At 35.2% G+C, this 25,554-nt stretch overlaps 1 long non-coding RNA gene across 1 annotated transcript; it reads right to left on the bottom strand.

Moving 5' to 3' along the window:
• Positions 1 to 19,302: 19,302 nt before the first annotated feature.
• LOC140181162 (uncharacterized) lies at positions 19,303 to 21,187 on the bottom strand. Its single transcript, XR_011875907.1, has 2 exons — positions 21,057 to 21,187; positions 19,303 to 19,558 (listed from the first exon to the last, which is right to left on the bottom strand). It is a non-coding gene; the product is annotated as an uncharacterized lncRNA (long non-coding RNA).
• Positions 21,188 to 25,554: the final 4,367 nt, after the last annotated feature.

Below are 25,554 nucleotides of genomic sequence, written 5' to 3'. Positions count from 1 at the left end.
TCATTGATAGGAGTGGAGTCATCCTTAATGTGCTCAAGGCGACTCAAGTGGTCTACCATTAAATTCTGGTTACCACTCCTATCCTTAATTTCTAAATTAAATTCTTGCAGCAGCAGTATCCAACGTATCAATCTTGGTTTAGACTCTTTTTTAGCTAATAGATACTTTAGAGTTTCATGGTCTGAGTACACTACCACCTTAGTACCAAGTAAATAGGCTCGAAATTTATCCAGAGCAAAAACAATAGCTAGAAGCTCTTTCTCAGTAGTAGTGTAATTAGACTGAGCAGCATCTAAGGTCTTAGATGCATAAGCAATTACGAAGGGGTCCTTACCTTCGCGCTGAGCCAACGCCGCTCCTACTGCATGGTTGGAGGCATCACACATAATTTCAAATGGCTGGCTCCAGTTTGGTCCTCTCACAATTGGAGCTTGAGTCAGGGTGATCTTCAGCTTATCAAATGCTTGCATGCAATCCTCACTGAACTCGAACTCAATATATTTCTGCAACAGTCTGGATAAAGGTAATGCTACCTTATTGAAGTCCTTAATGAATCTCCTGTAAAAACCTGCATGGCCAAGGAACGAACAGACTTCCCTCACGGAGGAGGGGTAAGGTAAACTAGAAATGACATCCACCTTTGCTGGATCTACAGAAATACCAGTATTAGAAACATGTCCTAGAACAATCCCTTGTTTTACCATAAAGTGACATTTTTCAAAATTCAATACAAGGTTTGAACTAACACACCTGTCTAATACTCTATCTAAACTATCCAAGCAAAGGTTAAACGAATCACCATATATGCTAAAATCATCCATAAATACTTCCATATAGTTCTCAATAAGATCTGAAAAGATACTCATCATGCATCTTTGGAAAGTAGCCAGTGCATTACATAAGCTAAAAGGCATCCTTTTGTATGCATACGTTCCAAAGGGACATGTAAAAGTAGTCTTCTCCTGATCTTTAGGAGCTATATGAATTTGAAAATAGCCTGTATAACCATTTAAAAAGTAGTAATGGGATTTACCTGACAGGCGATCAAGCATCTGATCAATAAATGGCAAGGGGTAGTGATCCTTGCGAGTAGCTTGGTTGAGACGCCTATAGTCAATGCAAACTCTCCATGAATTCTGCACTCTAGTTGTCAGGAGCTCTCCATGCTCATTCTTTACTATTGTGACTCCAGACTTCTTGGGCACCACTTGTACTGGACTGACCCATTCACTGTCTGAGATAGGGTAAATGATATCTGCTTCAGGTAGCCTTGTCACTTCTTTCTTGACAACTTCTAAGATGGTGGGATTCAATCTTCTTTGGGGTTGACGGACAGGCTTTGCTCCTTCTTCTAAATATATTCTGTGCTCACAAATTTGAGGGCTGATGCCTACTATATCCGCCAAGCTCAATCTAATTGCTTTTTTGTGCTTTCTCAGTACACCGAGCAGTTGCTCCTCTTGTTGAGAAGTGAGTTCCCTTGCAATGATAACTGGGAACTTCTGATTATCCTCAAGGTAAGCATACTTGAGGTGTGGAGGAAGGGGTTTCAATTCCAATTTCTGCTCATGGCTAGGCTCTGGATCATCCGGGGCTAGTGATAATGGCAAAGTGTCTTCATTATGTTCAGAGGGTGTTCCCACACTTGGACCTTGCTCCATGTGTTTCTCTTCTACTTCTTCTTGGTGAACTTCAGCTATAGTTTCATCAATGATGTCGCACTGGAATATAGAATGATCTTTCGGAGGGTGCTTCATAGCTTTATTTAAATTGAAACTCACTGTTCTGCCATCTATTTCAAAGGAGTAAGTTCCTGAGAATGCATCCAGCTTGAATTTTGAAGTTTTCAGGAATGGTCTTTCAAGCAGGATTGATGATGGTCTTCCTGAGTCATTAGGGGGCATTTCCAGGATATAGAAGTCAATGGGAAATGTGAGCCCCTTAATGCTCACTAATACATCTTCAGCAATTCCAACTACTGTAATAATGCTTTTATCTGCCAACACAAAACGAGCTGTCAACCTTTTTAAGGGAGGAAGCCTTAAAGTATCATATATAGACAATAGCATTATACTAACACATGCTCCTAAGTCACACATGCAATCAGAAAATATTACACCTCCAATGGTACAATTTACCATACATGGACCTGGATCACTACATTTTTCAGGTATACCTCCCATTAAAGCAGATATAGAACTACCTAAAGGAATAGTTTCTAATTCATAAATTTTATCCTTATGAATGCATAAATCTTTCAGAAACTTTAAATATTTAGGTACTTGCTGAATGACATCAAAAAGGGGAACAGTTACCTCAACCTTTTTGAAAATTTCTACCATTTTGGGATCAAGTTCCATTTGCTTTTTGGACTTCCTTGCAAGGTGTGGGAATGGGATAGGGATGGAGCCACTTGCAGCCTCTTCATCCTTTGGTGCTCCATTCCTTGGCTGAGCTATTTCTTCTTCAACCTTGTCTTGTACTTGATCTTCCTCTTTAGCATCTTCCATTTCAGCATCTTCCACTTCCATTGAGTCTTCAATTTGGGTGTGTTCTATTGGGCTTAGCTCCTCCTGATTTCTCTCTGGCAGTGTGGTTCCGGACCTTAAAGTGATGGCATTGATGCCACCCTTGGGATTAGGTAAGGGTTGAGAAGAAATTCCACTGGAGCTTAAAGGTTGGTTAGTGGAAGTAGGTAATGAATCTATCCGGGTGGCGAGAGCTTGTAAGGTAGCATTCAGACTATTTAGAGTAGAGTTCAGTGTAGTCTGCATGTTTTGTTGTCCTTGTGCAAGAGAATGAAGCATCTCGTCATTTGATGAGGAAGTAGGACAAGTGATATGTGGGACTTGTTGTTGGTTATGCTGGGGTACTTGTGACTGTCTTAGGTGAAGAGCTCTGTAAGGTTGGTTCTGATTCTGTTGTCTGTTGTTGTTATTCCACCTCTGGTTTTCATTGTTATCTCTGCCTCCTCTGTTATAGTTGTCCCTCCAGCCATGGTTGGAGTTATCTCTCCAACTTTGGTTGGAGTTGTCTTGCCATCCTTGGTTATAGTTTCCACCTTGGTTGTAGTTGCCACCTTGTTAATTGTATCCTTGATTCGGGCGATCATAGAAGTTATGAGTAGCTGCCACAGTGTTGTCTTCTTGTTGGAGCTATGGGCATTCATCAGTATAATGACTATAGTCATCACATATTCCGCATACTCTTTGTGGAACTAACTGTTGGTTTTGTTGTGGTGGGGAAGGCTGAGTTTGTTATTGATTTAACTGCATTTGCTTCAGTAGGTTAGTCATTTCACATATACTCTGTGTAAGAGCAGAGGTCTCAGTGCTTTGGAAACTTCTGCAACAGCTTTGTTTGTGCATAATTGGTGGATTGCTCATAGTCTTATTATTTAAAGTAAGAATTTAGGTGTAAAATTGTGTAAGGTCGATGTGTGATGGATGATAGCAGGGTATAGAATTATGTTGCTATGATATTGCATATTTTAGGACTGATTTTTAAGTGTAGAATGGTTGATATTTGAATGGTGAATCAATGAAATAGAAGTTAGAAGGTTTTTGTGAAAATTGGTTTTTGGACGAACTTTAGCGAGCCATAACTTGGATTCTGGACCCTTGAATGATTTCAAACTTTTTTCATATGAAAATTAGGTTCGTGAAATTTTTTACGTTATTCGAAGAACAAACGAAAAATTTTTTAAAACAAAAAAAAAGTTATGCCCGTTGGAAGTTTGGAGTGCAAAGCTGAAATTTCTACAGCATTCAGCATTTTTGTTGTTCTGCATAAGCTTGCGTATGCGACCACCTACACGCGACGCGACCAACCTTTTCGGGTTGGGTATCTTGCGTACGTGAGCAAGGTGCTTGCGTACGCGAGGAAGGAAAAAGTACGCCCACGCATACGCGTGGCCCCTGTTTCAGCAAAAATGGATCTTGTGTTTTAAAGCTCAAATTTAAACCTCTAAACCTCTATTTTCATTCTTTTAACCCCTAAAGTTTAGTTTTAAGTGTAGTGATGAGATTAGGCTATGGAAAGAAAGGTTACTGGGAAGGAAAGGAAGGTCTAGAGTAGCTGAACTGAGGTGTTAATGATGAGATTGGGATGACTGTGTGTGTGGCCGGAATGGTCGAGATGTGTATGGCCGGAATGGTCGAGAGGGCAAGATTTGGGTGCGATTCCGCTTGCTCGTTAACTTGAAATGTTTACGGATGGCAAGTTGAGGACGGAAGCTCCCTCTCTTGTCGTGATGAGGGTGTGGGAAAAGTGAAAAGACAATCTCCTTCGTATTATTTACCCCACATTCTTCTCTGGTTGCAAGGTAGAAAGGCACACTCCTTCGATGTGGAAAGGCACTCTCATTCATATATCCTCCAAGAGAAGGTGGAAAGGCACACTCCTTCGATGTGGAAAGGCACTCTCCTTCGTTTATGATCCTACTGGAGATGCGCAACCTAGAGACAAATGTCTGGGTTAGCTACCAGATGTGTTAGGTTCTGGTAAAGTAACCGACACGTGAGCTCACAGCCAGTAAGAAAGGAATTCATCATATGCATTTGTCAGTTTTGCTTGAGTTTGCATTTCTTGGGATTGCCTAATTGATAATCTATGCTTACCTGCTATATTTACTACCAGCTGTAATTGTATTCTAATTGTGTTTGTCTTTGCTTGTATTATTTGTCTGTGCATTGGTGAATCTAGAGAGTTGGAGGAGGTAGGAGGTGAATTGTAAAGTTAGAGTTTCATGAGACAGTGAGTGAATTTTAATTTGAGAGATTAAGTTAGAACCTTAAGAACCATAGATATCTACCCCTATTTATGGTTTCTATTTTAGTTCTTTAAGATTTATAATCTGAGTGCCGGGACCTTATTTATTATATATGTGGGCACATTAACCATACTGAGAACTCCCGGTTCTCATCCCATTCAATATTATTATTTTTCAGATGCAGGTTGAGAAGCACCACTCTGTATTCTGGAGACTCTGATGAAGCAAAGAACTCTTGGGACTCAGAGTTGTATTTTTACTTATATATATATATATATATATATATATATATATATATATATATATATATATATATATATATATATATATATAGATTCTCCACCTTGTATTTTATATTTGTCCCTCTTAGAGGTTGACTCGGAGAAACAGGTTATCGTTTTTTGCTTTGGGTCATTTTGGGATCCTCTATATATATATATATATATATATATATATATATATATATATATATATATATATTGTTCTGGCTGGTCTATCTTCGCGAACTGAGTTGGAAGTTTTGTTAATTATATCTTTGACACTCCCTTTTTATATTTCATACAAATATATCTTACGTTTCTTCGTATGCAAGTTTCCATTTACGTGAGTGTTATGACTTTCGCTTTGAACTTTCCTTCAAAGGCTCCTAGATATAAAACTTTTCAACTATTATTATATATATTTTTACTTTTAGAGGTCGTAATACCTCACCACCTCTGTCTTATGACTTAAACACAAGATTCTTGGTAGGGTGTTACACATTGCAAAGGCTAATGGGCACGCATCTGCTTGAGACTGTCAACAGGTTCAAATTTAGGAATAAGAGTAATGGGAATCTCATCAATCTCCTCAACTTTGGAAGGATTATAAAATATGCTTTTTTACATAGTCCAATTTCTACTGATAGAAAATCGCCAGAAAACCATTTTTTCTTGGTACTTTTAACCCACCCATGCTGAAGATGTAATCCTTAATGCCCTAGTTCGAGAAATCACACCCAATTTGATACAATTCACCATTCCTCAAATTGGAAAAGGCATTATTAAGAACAAAGAGAGTATCAGAAAGACCATCTAGATAAAGGTTAGAGTAGAAGGAAGTAACCATAGCATCAAAATGAACCCTGTCCGAGATCCAATTACCACTTTCGTCCTAAAGAGAATCCACTTTATTTCTTCTGCATCTAGTCATAGTAGTACCATGAAAATATTTTGTATTGTGATCATCAAACTCAATCCACTTGCATCTAGATTTTTGAAACCAAATAAGCTCATTCTGAGCCAAAATTTTTTCATATTCACCCCAAAGCTTCTTCTGAAGATCTTAAAAAAATTAATTGTTGCTTCTTTAGAGGTTGTTAGTGACACCTTGTAATTTTCTAAGAATTTTAGCCTTTCTTCTATGAATATACCCAAAGACCTTGTAGTTCCAATCTTTAAGGGAGTTTTTGAAACCCTCAACATATGAATTCCAAGAACTCTGAGCATTCCAATGATCTGTAACCATATTATCGAAATTGGTATGATCAAGCCAGGCAGCAATGAACCTAAAAAGTCTCTTTCCCCTATTAGGAGGAATGGTAGAGTAGAGACACAAACATAAAGGAGAGTGATCAGCCTTCAATGAAGGAGATTTTTTATGCTTACTTCCAGACAATAGATTTGCCAGTCAATGTTACACAAACTCCTATCAAGTCGCTCCACTAAATTTTCTCTTTTCCAAGTAAAGGGCCAACCTGAGAAACCCAAATCCATCAGACCACAATCAGAAGCATAAGAGTTAAAATCAGGGTAAACTCCACTATTGTTATTAGCAGACCCTTCTCTTTTTTCGTGATCAAACAAAATAGCATTAAAATCACCCATGGTGCACCAAGGTAAACTGATATTGTCATATGGGGACTATTCCATAAGCTTCGATGAGTAACTCTTTGGGGACTGCCATAGACATCCGTGAGAACCCAAGGAATATAATCTTTTCCTTCAATCTTCATGTGAGAAAATCTTTAACTAGTGTGGAAAAGGATTTCCCCCAGCTCCTTGACAATTTCAGGAGATAATATTCATGGGAACTGAAAAGAGAAAAAGCATGGATAAAACTTAGAGCATAATCACCTACTAATGGAAGTAGAGCCCATGGCCAAAATGGCTCTACCTTCTATGCCTTGTCCATCCCTCTTCACAGATTGATATCCAAGATCGCCTTCCGGTGGTCTGTTTGATGAGGACCTTTCCTTTAAAATATTTGGTTCCTTCACATGTGGGGCTTTGGAAGTAGATGACTGGGTCATTGACGATGGCACCATCTCCTTTGAGATTGTGTTAAGCCTCTTCTCCACTTCAAATACTTTACACTACTAATGAACCATTGCTTTCATGTTGTCAAGAACGATCATCTCCATAGCTTGAAGGTCCTAATTTTTTGTTAAGTTCATTACGGGTTTCACTGCCATAAGGATAGAATCAAGAAATAAAGGAGTTTTTCTCATTATTTTTTTGCTTTGGTTTAAACCCTTTCTTTGGTAAAATAGGGCCAATCCTAATTGAGGAATTCTTCTTTTGGCCTTGTGGATTTTTTCCAGCTCCACTGTGAAGGACCTTTCTTTGGTTAACTTTTGAAGAACTTAGATCAATGATGGACTTTTCTTGTTTGGTTGAGCTAGTTGCTATATGTTCTTGTGGCTTTTGTGGCCTATGTTGCATGGCATCACAAAACCGTGGCTTTTAAAAGGTTTACTCCTTCATCAATCGGTCTCGCACCATCCTCAGCAAGAATAACAAATCTTGAGCCAATATCCTTATTTGGATTTGTGATCAAATCATATTATTCTTATTAGGGGAAGGATCTCTAGCACGTGGACCATCTTTATTGCTTTGCAAGAATTTCTCTTGTTTTCTTCGAATAGGCCTCCTTACCATCATCCACGAACCGAAGTCCAGTGGATCTTGATTGGTGCGGGAATCACGTTGATAATTTTTAGAATTATGCCCAATGATCAATTCAACATTCATTCCCTCAATTGTATTTGTCCCCTCTTCCTTATCCCCGTCGGACACTCCCTCTTCCAGCGATGGCGCCGTGACATTCACCGATTTGATGCATTGTTCGGTTTTATGACCGTATATTCCACAAGTAAAACATATGAGATGCAACCCTTCGTACTCTATATTTAGAGTAATTCCAAGAACATATATTCTAGGACAAGCTTCTTTGACATGTCAATTTCAACACATATTCTGGAAAACCTTTCTCTTGAGTGGATAGATGTTGCACGATCAATCTTTACCATAGTCCCAATAGCCGGACCAACCCTCCACAAAAATTTTTTATTATAGAGCTCAATAGACAAATCTGGAATACGAATCCAAACAACAATCTTCTTCACACTATTTTCTGACGTGGTAAAAAAAGGCCTCCAGCTCTGGACAATCAGATAATGTCTTGCAATCATCGATGGTCCTTCAAGTAGTGTGACAGAGGAAAATCGTCAGTTTAGAATTTCACAAAAATAATCTCGTCAAAGTATAGATCCAAACCAATAATCAACCCTCAATCAAAGTTTAATTTGTTTGTTACAAGTGCAAACCAATAAAAACTGAGAGTATTTAAACCTCGGGTAGTCTCTCAAGAAATTGCAGGGAAGTGTGCATATTATTGGTTATGAAATATTTTGGGATTTTTGTAATAAGAGACAAGAAATGTAAATAAAAAGAAAGCAAAGCTAACAACTAAGATAATATAAGTGCTGAAAGACACTCATGACAAGGATCAAGAGTCAAGGCTTCCTATCTAGATCATTGACCACAACATGGTAATTACAAAGGGTTAATACCACTTAGTTTTCTTCTAACATCGGAGGGTAATGTCAAGTGGACATAATTGATTCTAAAATCAACTAACAACCCTAAATTATCAATTGCACTGGACATCAATGATATCAAGGCACCTAAGTGCTCAATCACAAGCCAAGAGTATAAAAATCTACTCTAAAATCCAACCAAGTATTTTATCAAACACTTGGAAGGCATAAAATGAAAGCATATGAAAATAGCAAGAAATATAAAATCTAAAGCTACCAAATGCAAGACAACAATAATAACAACTCAATTAAACATCAATAACAAAGAAACATCAAATTACATTAATAGAAAATCCAAATCCAACAATAGTGCATAAACATAAAAGTGACAAAATAAAGGAAATAACATGTAAACTAAAAGAACCAAGATGTAGCAACAAGAAATCGCAAGAAAAACTAAATCAAGACAAGAATTAAAATTTAAATCTAAGAGGAATTTAATCTAATCTACCCTAATTCTAGGGAGAGGAGAGAGATTCTCTCTCTAGAATATAACCTAAAGTATGTTTTTGAACTAAACCTAATTGCTCTCCCCTTCATCCTTCTTGAATTTGGCCTCAAATAGCTTCAAAAATGAGTTGGATTGGACTTTGGCAGGTCCAGAAATCGCTCCTAGTGCGTTTCCATTAATGAGTCACGTGATCACATTCGTGCGTACGCATGGTTGTAAAAAATACAATCGTGCATACACATCAAATATTGTGCGTAAGCATGGCTCTAAAAGCCGCAGTTGTGCGTATGCATGAATGCTTGTGCATATGCATGGCTGTAAAATACTCCAAACTTCATTTCTTCATTAATTCTTCACTTTTATATGATTTTTCCTCACTCCTTCAACCATACTTGCCTTGAAAACCTGAAATCACTTCATCAAACACATCAAGGCATTGAATAGAATTAAAGTGAAATAAAATTAGCAAATTAAAGGCCTAAAAAACATGTTTTTAATCTTAAGCATAATTTAGGAAGAATTCGCAAAATCATGCTATTTTAGGTAATAAGTGTAGGAAAAGTTGATGAAATCCATCAAATTAATACAAAATAAACCATAAAATTGTGGTTTATCATAGTGCATACAAAGAGTCTTCTTCATATAAAAAGTGAACTAAAAAATAGTCACGATCCATATCAATAATGTTAATCTTACCCTTTTTTTATTCAATCTTTTTGCAGACTTGCTCCATGTATCCCAAACTTACTCTTTTCTCATGGACTTTGATTATAAGATCCGCATGTCAAAGCTTGTACCACTCATCAAATTCCTCCTTAGAAATTGAAATGACGGGACATGAATCAAAAGCCTCGTTTTCTTTGAGAGGATCAGCTTCCTCTCTATACCACCGATCTTCTGGACTAGCAGAGTCTTTATTAATATGATTTAACTGATCAATATCTTCCATGTTTTCCTTCCCTATTCCTAAAGTAGATAACAGAAAATTCTTATAAGAAATCATGTTCTTCAATTTAGGACATGGATCATCAGTAGTGGCCTCCATATTTTCTCAGATTGGTTGAGACTCCGTTAGACCAAATTATATTTCTGAAAAGAAATTCTAGCAAAATTCTCTAGAGACATATGAACAAACTAACCTAATATCACATTAATTCATAATATTGTTCTCATTGTATTCTATATTTTAATATTTTTAACAACTTTATTAATGATTTAGTTCAAATATATCAAGTTGCAATTCGCTATCTCGAGTTTTAATTCAATAACTTGTTAAATGGGTAAAATAATTGATCGAAGTCAAAGTTTTAATCCAACAATTAGTTTTTTCCTTTATTTTTAATTAAAATTTATTTAAATAAAAAACGGATTAACTTTTCTTAAATACTCATATTTATATTTGAGTAATTTTTTACATCCAAACAATTTTACATTCAAGTTCATCCAAGTAATTTGAGTTATGCGTTTCTTTTTTCCGTTTTCTTCCCCATTGCGCTTCTTCTTCACTCCAGATGTTACATCTTCTTCTTCTTCTCCTTTTTTTTTTATTAATTTTCAATTTCGTTACCGTCGTCATCAGCAACACCTCTTTCTCTTTCTCCTCCTCCTATTGGAATTTCGTCTCCTCCTTCCTTTTCATCATTCTCCTCCATCATCATCATCATCACCATCATCATCGTTATCGTCATTATCTTTTTCTAATACGTATCATCGTTATCGTTATCATTGAATTCGAATTTATATAAGGGATAATTTTCGGTTCATTTGGTATTATACAATGGTTTCATCTTGAGCTAATTTTCGGTCCATTCGAGACGCAAGTGTTTTTGAATTCGAATTTATATAATGGACAATTTTTGGTTCATTTAGTATTATACAGTTGTTTCGTTTTTATAATATTTTCGGTTCATTCGAGACGCATGTGTTTCTGAATTCGAATTTATATAATTCACCATTTTCGGTTCATTTGGTATTATACAATGGTTTCGTTTTGATAATATTTTTGGTTCATTTGATCACCACAGAGAATCAGAAACAATAAAGATGTTAGCAAAATGTTAGTGTTGTTAGTGATGACGATAATAATGATGGAGGAGGAAGAAGAAAAAGAAAGAGAAGATAAAAAAAATTCAAATAAAAAAGAAATAGGAGGAGGAAAAGGAAGAGGAGGAGATGGATGTGGTAGTATGGTGGTAGTAACCATGACGATAATAGAAAAAAGATAAAGAAAAAAGAGGAAGAGAAAGAGAGAGGAAGAAGAGGAGAAGAAAGAAGAAGAAAAAGACAAAATCCTGCAATGCAAACTAAATGACTTAAATATAAAATTGTTTGAATGTATAGCAAAACTCTTTATATTTTTATGATATATAATTGATTCGGACATTTATTATACTTAAATAGATCAAACCAAACATTTGCACCCTAAAAGTAAAAAACAAAACAAAACACTTAACTGATAGATAAACTTCGAAAAAATATTTTGATTATTAACCGTTGGCTTTTATTGTACTGCTACATACATTTTCATCGGTATTGATTGGTGTCTTGGCTATAATTTCATGGAAGCATATATTTACATGGGACATATGTGTACCCTTGAACTAATCGTGCGAGTGAGTCATGTGCCTTTGATTCAATTGGAACAAAACATGCACTACTACTACTACTGTTCTGAGAAAGAAGGAAAAATATGTCATAGTTAAACTTTTTGCCGTAATTTAGTATTTACTAGAGAAGTGCCGGTGCTAATTATAATGAAAAATATTTAATATTAAAATATTATTAAATTAAAGACTTGATATATATATATATATATATATATATATATATATATATATATATATATATATATATATAAAATTAGATCATAAGAATAAGAATATGTGATTTTACTTTTTGAAAAAATTGCAAAAATAAATAAAATTAAATAAAAAATATGACTTAATTATAATAAATATATTATAATATAATTATATAATAAAGTTGTGAACAAAATAATTTAATATTAAAGTCTCATATAAAAAAAAGTTTACGAATCAACACAAATACTAAAAAAATCTAAAGCTAAAATACAACCCAATTTGCATTACAATAATAAAGTTAATTTTTTTTTCAAATAATGAAAACTGTACAAAATAATCCCATAATTTTCATTATTTTTTAATTTTTACATTTGTTTCAAAACTCTTATGTAAAATTCATTGTTCTTCTCTAATTTTTCTCCTTTTTAAGACCAAAAAAAAATTACTTTTAAAAGCTTCGATACCAAAAACTCAAATGATGAAAAACAGTTCCAAATAAAAAATGATTAAAAATAAACAATCATATTCAATCAAACAAAATTGCTATAAAATGAAAATGACTATCCTTCCTTAGTTTTTATATGACTACTTGGACATATAAACATAAAATGAATTTTCATCAATTTTTTTTCTTCAAAAACGAAGAGCAAATATTCTCAGACATCAAAGCTAATAGGGTATGTTCTTAAGAAGATTAACTTCCTATTATCAGTTATTATTATTTTTTTATTAAAAAAATGTCTAAAACCATGATATTTGGATTCAAAGCACTTATTAAAAGGCACAAACAAAGTGAAAAGTAATTTCACATATATGTACATAACTTTTATTCAAAAGAGTCGCAAGATACCAAAAATATTATAAAAGATTGACATAAGTATCAAATCAGAAGGAAGATGAGGATGAAATTTGAGTTTGTGATTTAAATAAAAATACGTTAATCAACTACTGAACTCCATAAAAAAAAGAATTTAACCATCTATCTTCATTACTTCAAAGAAATATGCTTATATAATTATGAAAAAATGACAAAATATATCGTGTATTGTCGTTGTATGTGAACAAAAATAAATAAAGCTAAGTATCACATCATGCAATATTATTAAAGACCTCTGTTAAATACTACATTTAAACTTTATAGTAGTGCTGTTGGGCATCAAACTATTGTTTTGAATAAGCATTATAATGCCTCTTTTTTATTTGATTAAGAATTATAATACCTCTTTTTTTATTTGACCCTTGATAATGTAACAAATAATTGTTCCAACTTGTATGCTTTGCAGAACTCTTTCTAACCATTGTCAAACTTGATATTACCTTATAAACAAATGTTATCAAACTCTTTACTAATGGTGGTTTTAATGAAATAGTATTGTTGCTATTAAGTCGAGGAACTTCAACAAAAAGTAAGGCTTTATGTGAAAATTGTTTACCAAAAAGACCAATATTTTCAAACTATTCTAATTAATAAAAATGTATAAATTCCTCATTAATCATACCTTGAAAAATACTAAAAAAAAAAATGTTAGAGAAATACTTATTTAATATTAATTAATAATCATATTTATTATAATTATTATTAGTAGTAGTAAACAAAAGATAACATGAGAGAAAGGGTTTCTTAATTTTTTAAGCGATTTAAAAACTGATAGTTACACTAAGTCATCAATATCTCCATAAAAAGATGTGAACTATGAAGTTAAGAACTCGATGAGAAGGAGATTCCATAAGAACTTGGTATGCATTGTTCCTGTTAGGTCGTTCCAACTTCCAAATGCCCTTTTAATTGATTAGAAGAATTTAAAGGCCATTTTAGGGCCATTATTGAAGTGTTTTAAGTTAAAATGATTAAGTTAGTAATTATTAGAGGACCAATCACATCTATCTATACTTTATCAATATCAAAATAAAGGTGTAAAATTAAACATGTAAAAAAATGTGCAAAATTAAGCAGGTAAAACATTTAAAATAATAGAACTACTTAAAAAAGTTTGAACGCATATTATAAGTTACCACTCTATCTTTGGTTAGATCATGAAAAACAGGCTAAGATAACTTCAAACATAATCTTCTAGTACAAAAGGGAATATAATCATCACTTCAAGAGCTTCTGTCCAGCTTACCAGAAATAAAATCTGACAGGTCTACTTCCTTCAATTAATCCTTAATTGACATTTGAATGGAATTCAACAATGCGAGCAGCTTCAAGCCAAAACTCCTACTGCTAAAAATTATCTTAGTATAAGAGTTGGGTGCCCTCAGTGGCTCCAAAACTTTTGCAGCTTCCTCTACATGGTCTTGTCAGATACCAACACTCCATTTTCCTTCATTCTCGGCCCTCTTTTCAAAACCTCCAACATGAGGTTATTCAATTCTTTGCAATAAATGTGCACGGCAGAACTCCCATCACCTTAAGGGTCCTTATAAAAGTATTAGATGAAGTTGTAAGGTTAAAAGTGAGCGATGTTGGTATGGCTATGCTATAGAATCCATATCAACCAACCTAGAAACACATCTAAGAATGAGATATAAAATTAATCATGAAAAATAACAACAAAATTCTTATAATTATTACTACTCTCTAGCCACAAAACTTAGTTTTTTGTATTTACCATAGTAACAAATAGCATTAAAGCTTGTGGCACACAATAGACAACAAAAATACCCCATTCCAAAAATCATGAATAGAGTAATGATATCCAAAGAAAAAAAACAATTATGTAATACTTTTTCCTCAAAAAAAAAATCAAGAATCGATATAAACTTAATCAACAATAAAATTTAGATTCTTCCAAAGAACCATCACACAAATATGAAAAGAGCCATAGTTGATGAGAACTAATCATTGAATTAAACTTACTCATTATTCATGATGCTCCCTAATATGACGTGATAAATACTCTGCTACTCTATCTAGTTGTGTCAATCTAAAGACAGCCTACATTAAAAATCAGAGACCAAGAGACATCTTATCAAAAGAGTTGACGTTGTGGACCAGAATTAACACTAAATTCAAAATCAGAAGAAAATAATGAACAATAGGAACATGAAAAAAAAAAATTACTGAATAGCAATTATGAAAATACCTTATATATAATATGTTCAAGATAGTGGTGATACTAACATTTACATCACTATTAGGAAATAAATCAAAATTTAACTCCAACACCTCGATGCGTAAAAAAATTCTTCAAACAAATACTAAAATTGAGAAGCAATAAAATTAGGCCATTCCTCAAAGAGATTGGAATTCAAAACCATCAAATTTGACCTTTTGTCTTTCTATAATCAACTAATGAAATTATTAATATCATATAAAGGGTCAAATGAATTTGGGAAAAAAATAGAAAAAGCAATAGAAGGGAAGCTAGAAACTTGATAACCTACATGTGCCAAAAATTGGTCAAAAACAGATTCAACATATAATCAATTATTCTGTTGAACTATTTTAAGTTGTATTATATGACATTGCCAAAAGATAACTTGTTATGGTATGTCTTAAATCTTAACCGAAAGTTATTGCTACAACTCCAACCAATAAACAAATTATTTTTCACAACTGTGGTAAGTAGTTTCCATGTCTAGCTAACCACCGGAGAAGACAAAAAAAGTCGAAGGCTTATATGACTTTGGATATACTGTATAGATATCAAAATAGTAATCAAGGCAAATACTTACTTGAAAGTTATACACGAAGTAAATCGTTCACTGTGATAAGAGAGAAAAACTAAAAGCACCAAGAATATTTTCTAGACACTATTTTAATTATGTAAAAAAATAAAAAGAAAAAAAAGAGATGAACGTGGATTTTTCTTCAAAAAGAATTAAGTTTATAAGTTAAACAAACTCATAAACATAGTCCAAAAAGACTCAAACATTAAGGACAGCCAAAAAAATAGAGTTCAAGAAAAGACTATGAATTTATGATGGACAAACCATCCAAAGTTAAGAATTAAAAGAAAGGCATTAACTAATCATATCAAAAGTAATTGATATCACCATTTTATCTTCTAGACTTGAAAGTTGCAGAGCAACAATAAGTGGTTCAATTTCGATCATGTCAAAAATGGGAATTTAGTTCATCAACAAATTTTCTAAAGACGGTGAATCTAAGCATAGTATGTCTATAATTAATACTTGATGATTAAAATGGAGTGTGTCATTACCATATGTACAACATAACTTGGACTTGTTTCACTTCAAAATCTTGTTCAAATGCATAATATAAAAATTGTAGTCCATAGGATAATACTATTTTCACGAATAAGCTTTAATTATGAATGAAAAGATATATACGTATAATATCTCAGATACAGTGACAAAGGAGAATTTCCTCTAAGAAATTAACCCAGTTTTAGAAGGGAAAAGACCCAAAAATTGAGAATTGAAACTACCACCCTGAAGAGTGAAGAACATAGCCAAACTTGAGAGGAAGGAGGATAGATAAGGTAATAATAAGTAGAAGTATAATAATAAGCAAAAGCAAAAAACAAATTTAAGCAATTGAACAAAAAAGAACTAATAAAAACACAATAGAGTGGGTGGATGCAAACCTTCCACAGTAGCTACACAGCAGGACCTTCTTTTGCCTTAGTTCCTAAATTACTCTGAAAATACAAAAGCCAAGACATCAAAAACTAAAGGAAAAATGAATACTTCATGTTGCATTACTTTGAAATCTGATTTGGTTTTCTATATTGGATGTAAATTGAATATAAGAGGAAAAGAGGTTAATGAAATTTAGGCGAAATGCAAATAGAATTCCGGCAACAACAATGAGGTTCTGGATTTTCTGCATCAACAGCTCCACACCTGACAAAGATGCATCTGCACAACATCAATAACATTTCAAATCTTACCGAAATTAGAACATATACATCAGATCAAATAATAAGGAACACACTTAACTTCATCATAGAAGGTACAGTTTATATAAAAAAATAATATTAAAAAAACAAAGAGGAGTATGAGTAGGGATAAAATTAGAAATCTTATATATACTTTCATTTGAAGAAGACAACGACTACTTACATAAGCAGAGCATACAGAATCATCGCACCAAGACCGTTGCTGGTCGCTTTCGGTGCTGCAACTGACTTCTCTTTCGTGCCGTGTTATCGCCATCCGAATCATCTCAGCCGCACCAAATTGCATGCCCATTGTTGTCGACGCCAGTATGCATCTCTCGCTCCTCCATGTCGTGTCTCTACTTCATTCCTCTACTTCCCTGCAACAAACACCGTGCCATAATACCATCAAAAACTCTCCGCTTGACAAAGAGAACAAAAATATAAGAAAAACAAAAGTGATGCAAAGATATATATAGATCTAGGAGAGAAAGACATGAGAGAAGATAGAGAAAGAAAGACGGTTATGGTAAGAAGAAAATCGAAAGTTGATTATCTTAGAGATGGATTGAATGCTTGATAAGGTTGTGCATATTTAAAATTCAAATTTGAATTTCAAATTACATGCAGATTTAGTTAGAATAAAAATTTGAAAAAACTGTAAAAGGACAGACATCAGGAAGTCTTGAAATTTGAAAATGAAGATGAATAGGGAAAATAACCTGTTGTGCTCTCTTTTATAGTGTCACTTCATGTGTTCTATGTGGCCGCGCGACTTAGTACTTTTCATCGATTTGCTCTCTGCCGGCGCTGCCTCCTCCGTATCCATCATCACATCCTCGATGACCACCACAACCTCCACTGCACCCACTACAACACTACCGCCATATTATGATCCACCACCATAGCGGTCGCAACCTCATCCACCGCCGTAACTCTGCCTTGGTGCGTACATGACGTCTAATCTCCACCTCCAACTTAAAGTAAGAAGATTATACAAAAACAGAATCAGTGAACGGAGGAGGAAAAAAGGAAGAAGAACTGAACGTAAAGAAGGTGAAGGAGAAAAACCGAAGAAGAGGAGGAAGAAATAAAACTGAAAACAAAGAATGGAGAGAATTCCCTTTTTAATTTTGATTTTAAATTCAAAATTTGAAATTTTTTTTTTTTTGGTTTCCCACGGTATCCCCCAACCCGGCAGGTCAAGGACTAATCCGTCGCGGTACTGAACTCCATTTAAAAATTATATTTTTTTAAACGGAGAAAATGTGGAGATAGAATGGTTTAATAATAGGGAATTCAGGCACAATGTTTAGAGGAGTAGTGAAAATGTGGAATGAGGATGGTTTAATAATAGGGTGTTATTGTAATAAAGATCATACATTAAAAATTTGAGAAAAATTGTGAGGATCCACGTAGGATTAATCACTACGGCATAAACCTTCTTTTAAAGGATTGTTATAGGATTTGGATGTTATTAAATAAATAAAAAAATATTTTTCAATAAAAATTATATTTTTTTATTTTTAGTGTGTTTGTCAAATTTTTAATAGTAAAAGTAAAAATATTAGAAAAATAAAAAAATTATTTTTTTTGAAAAGATACAATTTACATCTTTTTTTAAAAAGATATTTATTTTCTTAAAAAAATATTTTTCATATAATAAATAAACAAAAAAATACTTTTATCTTATTTTATCCAAACATAATTAATAGATAAAAAAATCTTTTTACATGAGATATACAAACACAAAATTTTTTTTACTTTTGCAAAAATCTTTTTAATTTTTTTTTTAAAATAGCGTCCAAACAAGCCCTTATTTCACCTGTCATACTTATTTCATGGCATGTCCATATCTCCCTTTTTAGTGCTGATGAGTTTTCTATGTTCTGAATCGGATTGAACTGGTCTGATTGTGAATTAATAGTTTTTGGCAGTTTAATTTACTAATAAAAATTGCTATTTTAAGAATGGATTACGAATCGCTGAATCGGTCGGTCGGGTCGAAATCCGGTCAGTTTATAAGAATCGACGTCGTTTCCTTCTTGAAAGGAATAAAAAGTGATTGCACGCGGTCCCCCCTCTCCAACTCCCCCTAGCCTCCACCAATCGTTGTCGCCTTCTGTCGGAGTGAGAGACTGCTGCCGCCGTCCATTGCAGTCAAGAACTTCCGTCTTCGTGCTATCGGGCCTCTGGCCGGATCCTCCGCATCGTGTGCTCGCGTCTCGCCTCTCTCCTCTATGCTCGGCTGCTCGCGCCTCCCTCCGCCAGTGAGTGCTCGAGCTGTACGTGTTGGTTGCAGTTCATCGTCCGTGGTTGTCTCTGTAACACCCTACCACACAGAGCTTTACGCTTAAGTCGTAAAACAGAGGTGGTGTGGTATTACGACCTCTAAAATAAAATGTATATATATAATAGCAGAAGAATTATAATATGTTAGGAGCCTTGAAGAATAGAGGAAATAAAAATTGCGAAATAAAAGCGCAACGCTCAAAGAACGAGTTAACTTACGTGCTAAGGAAAACATAACTATTAAACATATGATAACAGAAGTAGGAATAGAGTGCCAAAGATACAAAATAACAAGCTCCTAACTCAGCCCGCGAAGTTAAGACTGGCCGGAAGTACATATATATATATATATATCCAAAACCCAAAGTACATATACATAATCATGCCTCTCCATAAACCTCTAAGAGGATAAAAAAGAACAAGTTAAGCGGAGAGAAAGCTAAGTACATATTTATATATATCTGTACAACAAAACTACCCAGTAATCCCTCCGCTTTAAGAGTCCAGACGCCTAACAAGATGCCTCTCGACCTGCATCTGAAAAACAACAACATAGTATGGAATGAGAACTGGAGGTTCTCAGTATGGTAAAGGTGCCACACACATAATATATAAGGTCCTGAGAATGCCAGAGGCAATCCTAGAACGCCGACATTCAGATTATAAAGCTTAAAGTATTAAACTGAAGCCATAAAAGGTGGTTTTCTAAAAATATTTAATCCTAACTTAATTTAAGCTTAAATCTAAGTCTCATACTGCCATTCCTCCATACCTCCATCTCTGTCAGCATTCCATAGACAAATAAACAGATAAAAGCAAACACAAGAAGGTTACAAATACTGCAAGTAACAAATACACATTTAGCATGGCAAGTACACTTAGGCACACATAGTTAATGCACAACAAGTATTCAAATAGAATGCATATGATGCATGCCTATCCTATGGTTGATGAGGCTCATCTGTCGGTTATCCAGCCAACCCAACAAGTCTGAATTGTCCTTAGACTGTCCCCCGACGTGCATCCCCAAGAATCTATGCATAGCTTTTTCTCAAATAATCAATATTGCTCAATGGGGGTAACATTCCCGGGAATTTATATAGTGCCCGGTCACACTTACGTCGTAGGGTCAACAGAGTATCGAGTTCTCAACCTGGTACATGTGGTGGCAAGCCACGGCACTTAATCCAAGGAACCTCGTATCTCAAATCATTCAAATTCATAAGCCATATAAATAATTCAATTATAATTCATTAACATCCACATCATTTTCAATCACATCTCATTCATCATCATACATCAATCATATTCAATCCTTATCCTTCATTATCACACCTCCCATTCTGTCCATCAATAGTTCCAATTCAAAACATTATTCATTCTTTTCTAAATGAATCAAACTTAAAACATGCTCATTTTCTTAATAACTCAAAATCAAACTATATAACCTTTGAATCTAAATCTTTTAAATAATCATATAAACAAAATCTCTAATTTTCATAAAATTTCGGCAGCATCTCCTCTAAAACTCGGACTTTGCCACCCTTTTCGGGTCCAAACCTGCTTTCTTTTCAATTCAACATACCCTTCCTTATCATCATAACAGTCACCACAATAAATCTACCTTAAATCAACAATTATACTCATACAATATTCAAATCCAACAACCAAAATTCAACTAAGGATCATAGTTCACTAATCCTAGGCTTCTAACATAAAATACCTCATTATCACAACAACCTCCATAATAGTTATACGTCAAATCAATAATTCATCAAATCATTAGTTAATCAACAAACACCAAACCAACCATGTTCATCAATAATAACATTCGACCATAATTCTCTCCAAATTAACATAACAACATTCACCATCCAAAATTAATAACTAATTATCCAATAAACTTCAACCAAATATAGTCATTGACAAATTACTAAATATTAAACATACACCTGCATTCCAACTTATCCTATGGTCATCTAGCCTAAGTTTTCACAGAACATTATATATTAAATGTAAGAAACCTAAACCATACCTTAGCCGATTCCCAAGTATTATTCCAAGATAATTTTTTCTAAAGAACACAGCCCTCAAAACCTCAACTAATCTGCTTCCTCCAAGTTCCAGTATTCACAATTTCAAGCTCCAATTATTTATTCACAACCTAATACACATTTATAACACATATATACCCAATTTAATACTCAAAGCTCAAATTCAGTAAAATTAAAATAGAATTATAGTATCTTCACCTTACCCAAGCTTCACATAAGTAAGAGTAAATATTTTTCTCAAGTTAATTGGATCATAAAACATCAGAAATCAAAGGAATTCAACATCTCTTCTAATTATTTGAAAATTGGGGGAAAAGAATGGCTGGAAGTGATTAGTGGCTTACCAAATAAATTGTTCCGGTAGAAACGTAGAGCTCGACACGGTGGACGCGTGGCCGCAAACGGTGCGGCGATCGGAGCTCGGACGGAGAAGTTACGGTGTTCGGGAGTTGACGCAGGGGTTTCGGTACGTTTCTCTTCTCCATCCCCCTGTTACGTTGTGCTTCTGCTGCGTTGGAAGAAAGAAATGAGCTTTTAAGCTCATGTAATGGGTTGGTCCGGTTGGGCCCACGGGTTCGGTTCGGCCCGTTCAGTCCAATATTGGGCCGTTTTCTTCAAAATTAGTGTCAAAATTCTCGTTTTGATGGGCTCTATCCTAATTTAATTTAATATTCGCATTTCTAATCTTCCTTATTAAAAAATAATTTATTGACTAATTATCTACTAAGTTATCGGGGTTTACATCCTACCCACCTAACAAAGAATTTTGCCCTCAAAATTCAAATTCAGTTACCTGAAAAGAGACGTGGATAGTCCTTTTGCATATCTGATTCAAGTTCCCAAGTATGTTCCTCGATACCAGCTCGACTCCAAACTATTTTTACCAATGATACTTCCTTCTCGCGTAATCGTTTAACACTGGTGTCATCAGTTCTCACCGGAGTTATTAGAAGTGTTAGATCTTCTCTTATTTGGATTGGTTCTGGTTCCAGAAAATGACTTGCATTAGGAGTATACTTTTGAAGCTGTGACACATGAAACACGTCGTGCAAATTCGAAAGATATGGCGGTAAGGCAATTCTGTAAGCCACTGACCCAACTCTCTTCAGGATCTCAAACGGTCCAATATAACGGGGATTCAGTTTCTTAGTCTTAATAGCTCTTTCCACTCTAGTGGTTGGTGTAACTTTCAGAAAAACATGCTCCCATTCCTCAAATTCCAAAGGCTTTCGCCTCTAATTAGCATAACTCTTCTGGCGGCTCTGGGCTATAAGCATTCGACTACGAATCTTCTTTATCTATTCAATAGTTTCAGCTATTATCTCAGGCCCTAACAAACTTCTTTCTCCAGTTTCATACCAACACAACGGAGATTGACATTTTCTGCCTTACAGAGCCTCATATGGAGCTATTCCGATGCTCGCATGATAGCTATTATTATAAGCAAACTCTACTAATGGCATATACTGATCCCAACTCGTCGGCTGGTCCAAAACACAGGCCCTTAGCATATCTTCCAAGGTCTGAATAGTTCTCTCTGACTGACCATCTGTCTGAGGGTGATACGCAGTACTTAAGCTTAACTGAGTCCCAAATGCATGCTGAAAAGCTCCCCAAAATCTTGATGTAAAGCGAGGATCGCTGTCAGATATAATAGTAGATGGCACGCCGTGTAACCTGACAATCTCTTTGATATACATTCGAGCCAATTCTTCCATTGTGCAACTTATTCGAATAGGAAGAAAGTGAGCTAATTTCGTTAGTCGATCCACAACCACCCAAATAGCGTCACAACCAGACCGGGTTCTAGGAAAACCTATCACAAAATCCATTGCGATACTCTCCCATTTCCATTGTGGAATCTCCAAAGGCTGAAGGGTCCCTGATGGTCTCTAATGCTCAATCTTAACCTTCTGACACATTAAACATTTAGATACATGCAATGCCACATCATTCTTCATACCTGGCCACCAGAACATCGCTTTCAGATCCTGATACATTTTAGTGCTCCCTGGATGAATTGAAAACCCGCTTTTATGAGCTTCCTTCAAGATACTTTGTCGTAGGTCTCAAATATCCGGCACAATAATCCGGTTCTTAAACCTCCATAAACCATCCTGTCCTTCTGACACTCTCCACTGTTTTCCCTGTTCAACTGCTGGTAATACCTTACGCAACGCTTCACTATCTCGATGAGCCTCTAGAAGTTCTGATTTAAAATCACTTAAAATCTGCAACTAACTCAAACACAAAATTCCAAATTTTTCTCTAATTCCCAAATTCAAACCTTGAAATGCCTTCAGTAATTCTTCTTCCCGTAGCATCATCCAAGCTGCATATAAAGATTTCCGACTCAAAGCGTCCGCCACAACGTTCGTTTTTCCTAGATGATAATTCAATTCAAAATCATAATCTTTCAGAAGCTCCATCCACCTCCTCTGACGCATATTCAACTCTTTCTGCTAAAAAAGATATTTCAAACTCTTATAGTTTGAGAAGACATGAAACTTAATGCCTTAGAGGTAGTGCCTCCAGATCTTTAAAGCAAACACAACAACAGCAAGTTCCAAATTATGTGTCGGATAGTTCATCTCATACGGCCTTAATTGCCGTGAGGCGTATGCTACAACATTCTGGTGCTGCATCAGAACGCACCTCAAACCCTTCAGTGATGCATCACAATACACCTCAAACGGTTCACTCAATCCAAGCAATACCAACACGAGTGCAGTAGTCAATCTGTGCTTTAATGCTCAAAAACTCTCTTCACACTCTGGGTCCAAATAAAAAGCGTATCCTTCCTAGTCAACTTAGTTAAAGGTAAGGCGAGCTGTGAAAATCTCTTAATGAATCTTCGATAATACCCCGCCAAACCTAGAAAACTCCTTATCTTTGTCACTGAAGTTGGTCGCTCCAAATTCATTACTGCTTCCACCTTAGCAGGATCCATGGCTATTCCTTGCTTACTCACCACGTGACCGAGAAACTTTACCTCACTCTTCCAAAACTCACATTTAGATAACTTAGCATATAACTTTCTGTTTCCTAGAATTTGTAGCACAGTTTGCAAGTGATCAGCATGCTCCTCCTGAGTCTTAGAATAAATAAGAATATCATCAATGAAGATAATAACAAACTTGTCCAGATACGGTCGGAAAATCTTGTTCATATAATCCATAAATACTGCCGGAGCATTAGTTAACCCGAAAGACATCACTGTATACTCATAATGACCATAACGCATCCTAAAAGCAATTTTTGGAATATCCTCGTCTCTAACCCTTATCTGATGATAACTGGATTGCAGATCAATCTTAGAAACACACCGACACCCTGTAACTGATCCATTAGATCGTCAATTCTAGGCAACGGATATTTATTCTTCACAGTAATCTTATTCAACTACCGATAGTAACACTGGCGCTCCCCACGGAGGAACACTTGGTCGAATAAAGTGCTTACCCAACAGATCTTCCAGCTGAGCTTTCAGTTCAACCATTTCTAAAGGTGACATCCTGTAAAGAGTAATCGAAATTGGACCGCTTCCCGGCACCAACTCAATTGCGAATTCAACTTCCCGGTTAGGTGGAAATTCATTAATATCATCCGGAAACACATCTGGAAATTCACATACAACCGGAATCTACTCTAAACTCTGATCATCACCTGATACTCCCGCAGTTAATAACATAATACCCTGACATTCAGTCCCAAAACAGTTTACTATCATAGAGTTCAAATAGTAACTATTCACCACAACCGGTGCTTCTGACCCTTCTGGCATAAACTGTATTGACTTCTCAGAACAATCAAGCAAAACATGATTCTTAAATAACCAATCTCCCGACTATCACAGCACCACCTGCCTGTAAGATACATCGTGTCCCCCGTCACCAATACTGAGCCTCACCTTGTAATTGATAAGTTCCAAATTCAACCCATTGCTTCTCAGGAACCTGTTAGGCCTGCAACGCCCGTTCCATAGCTTGAATCCAATTATATGCGTCAGTGGGATTCGAGGTTCCCCTAAAAGTCGGAGGGCGAACTTTCATAAATGTAGCAAGTGTCATAGGACCGTCCTCGTCATTATTGTTCCCATGATTACCCTGATTTATTTGGTTACCCAACACCTCAGCTGTTGCCTGCATAACTGCAACCATATTTCTCAGGGCAGCCATAAAGTCTACTAGATCATTCCCTGCCAAACTAGGAGTAACGGTGCCTATCCTACCTCTACCTCACACGCGATCGCGTCCGCGAGTCGATATCTGGTCCTTATACACACTAAACAAGTGATATTAAGTTGATCAGTCTCAATATCACATGTCTAATGCTTTAAGTTCCAAATGCATGCTCATAAACGTTTATGCCATATATATCAATCAGATATCCTAATAGCACATAAATACATACACAGAGAATGCACAGAAGCATAATCAGTCCGTCTTTCAGGCTCTATAGGAACGAACTGCTCTGATA

This window comes from Arachis hypogaea, chromosome 18, assembly GCF_003086295.3.
Source record: "Arachis hypogaea cultivar Tifrunner chromosome 18, arahy.Tifrunner.gnm2.J5K5, whole genome shotgun sequence".
In the NCBI taxonomy this organism is placed as follows: Eukaryota; Viridiplantae; Streptophyta; class Magnoliopsida; order Fabales; family Fabaceae; genus Arachis; species Arachis hypogaea.
Note: the sequence above shows the minus strand (reverse complement) of the source record. Positions and strands in the feature narration are given on the sequence as shown.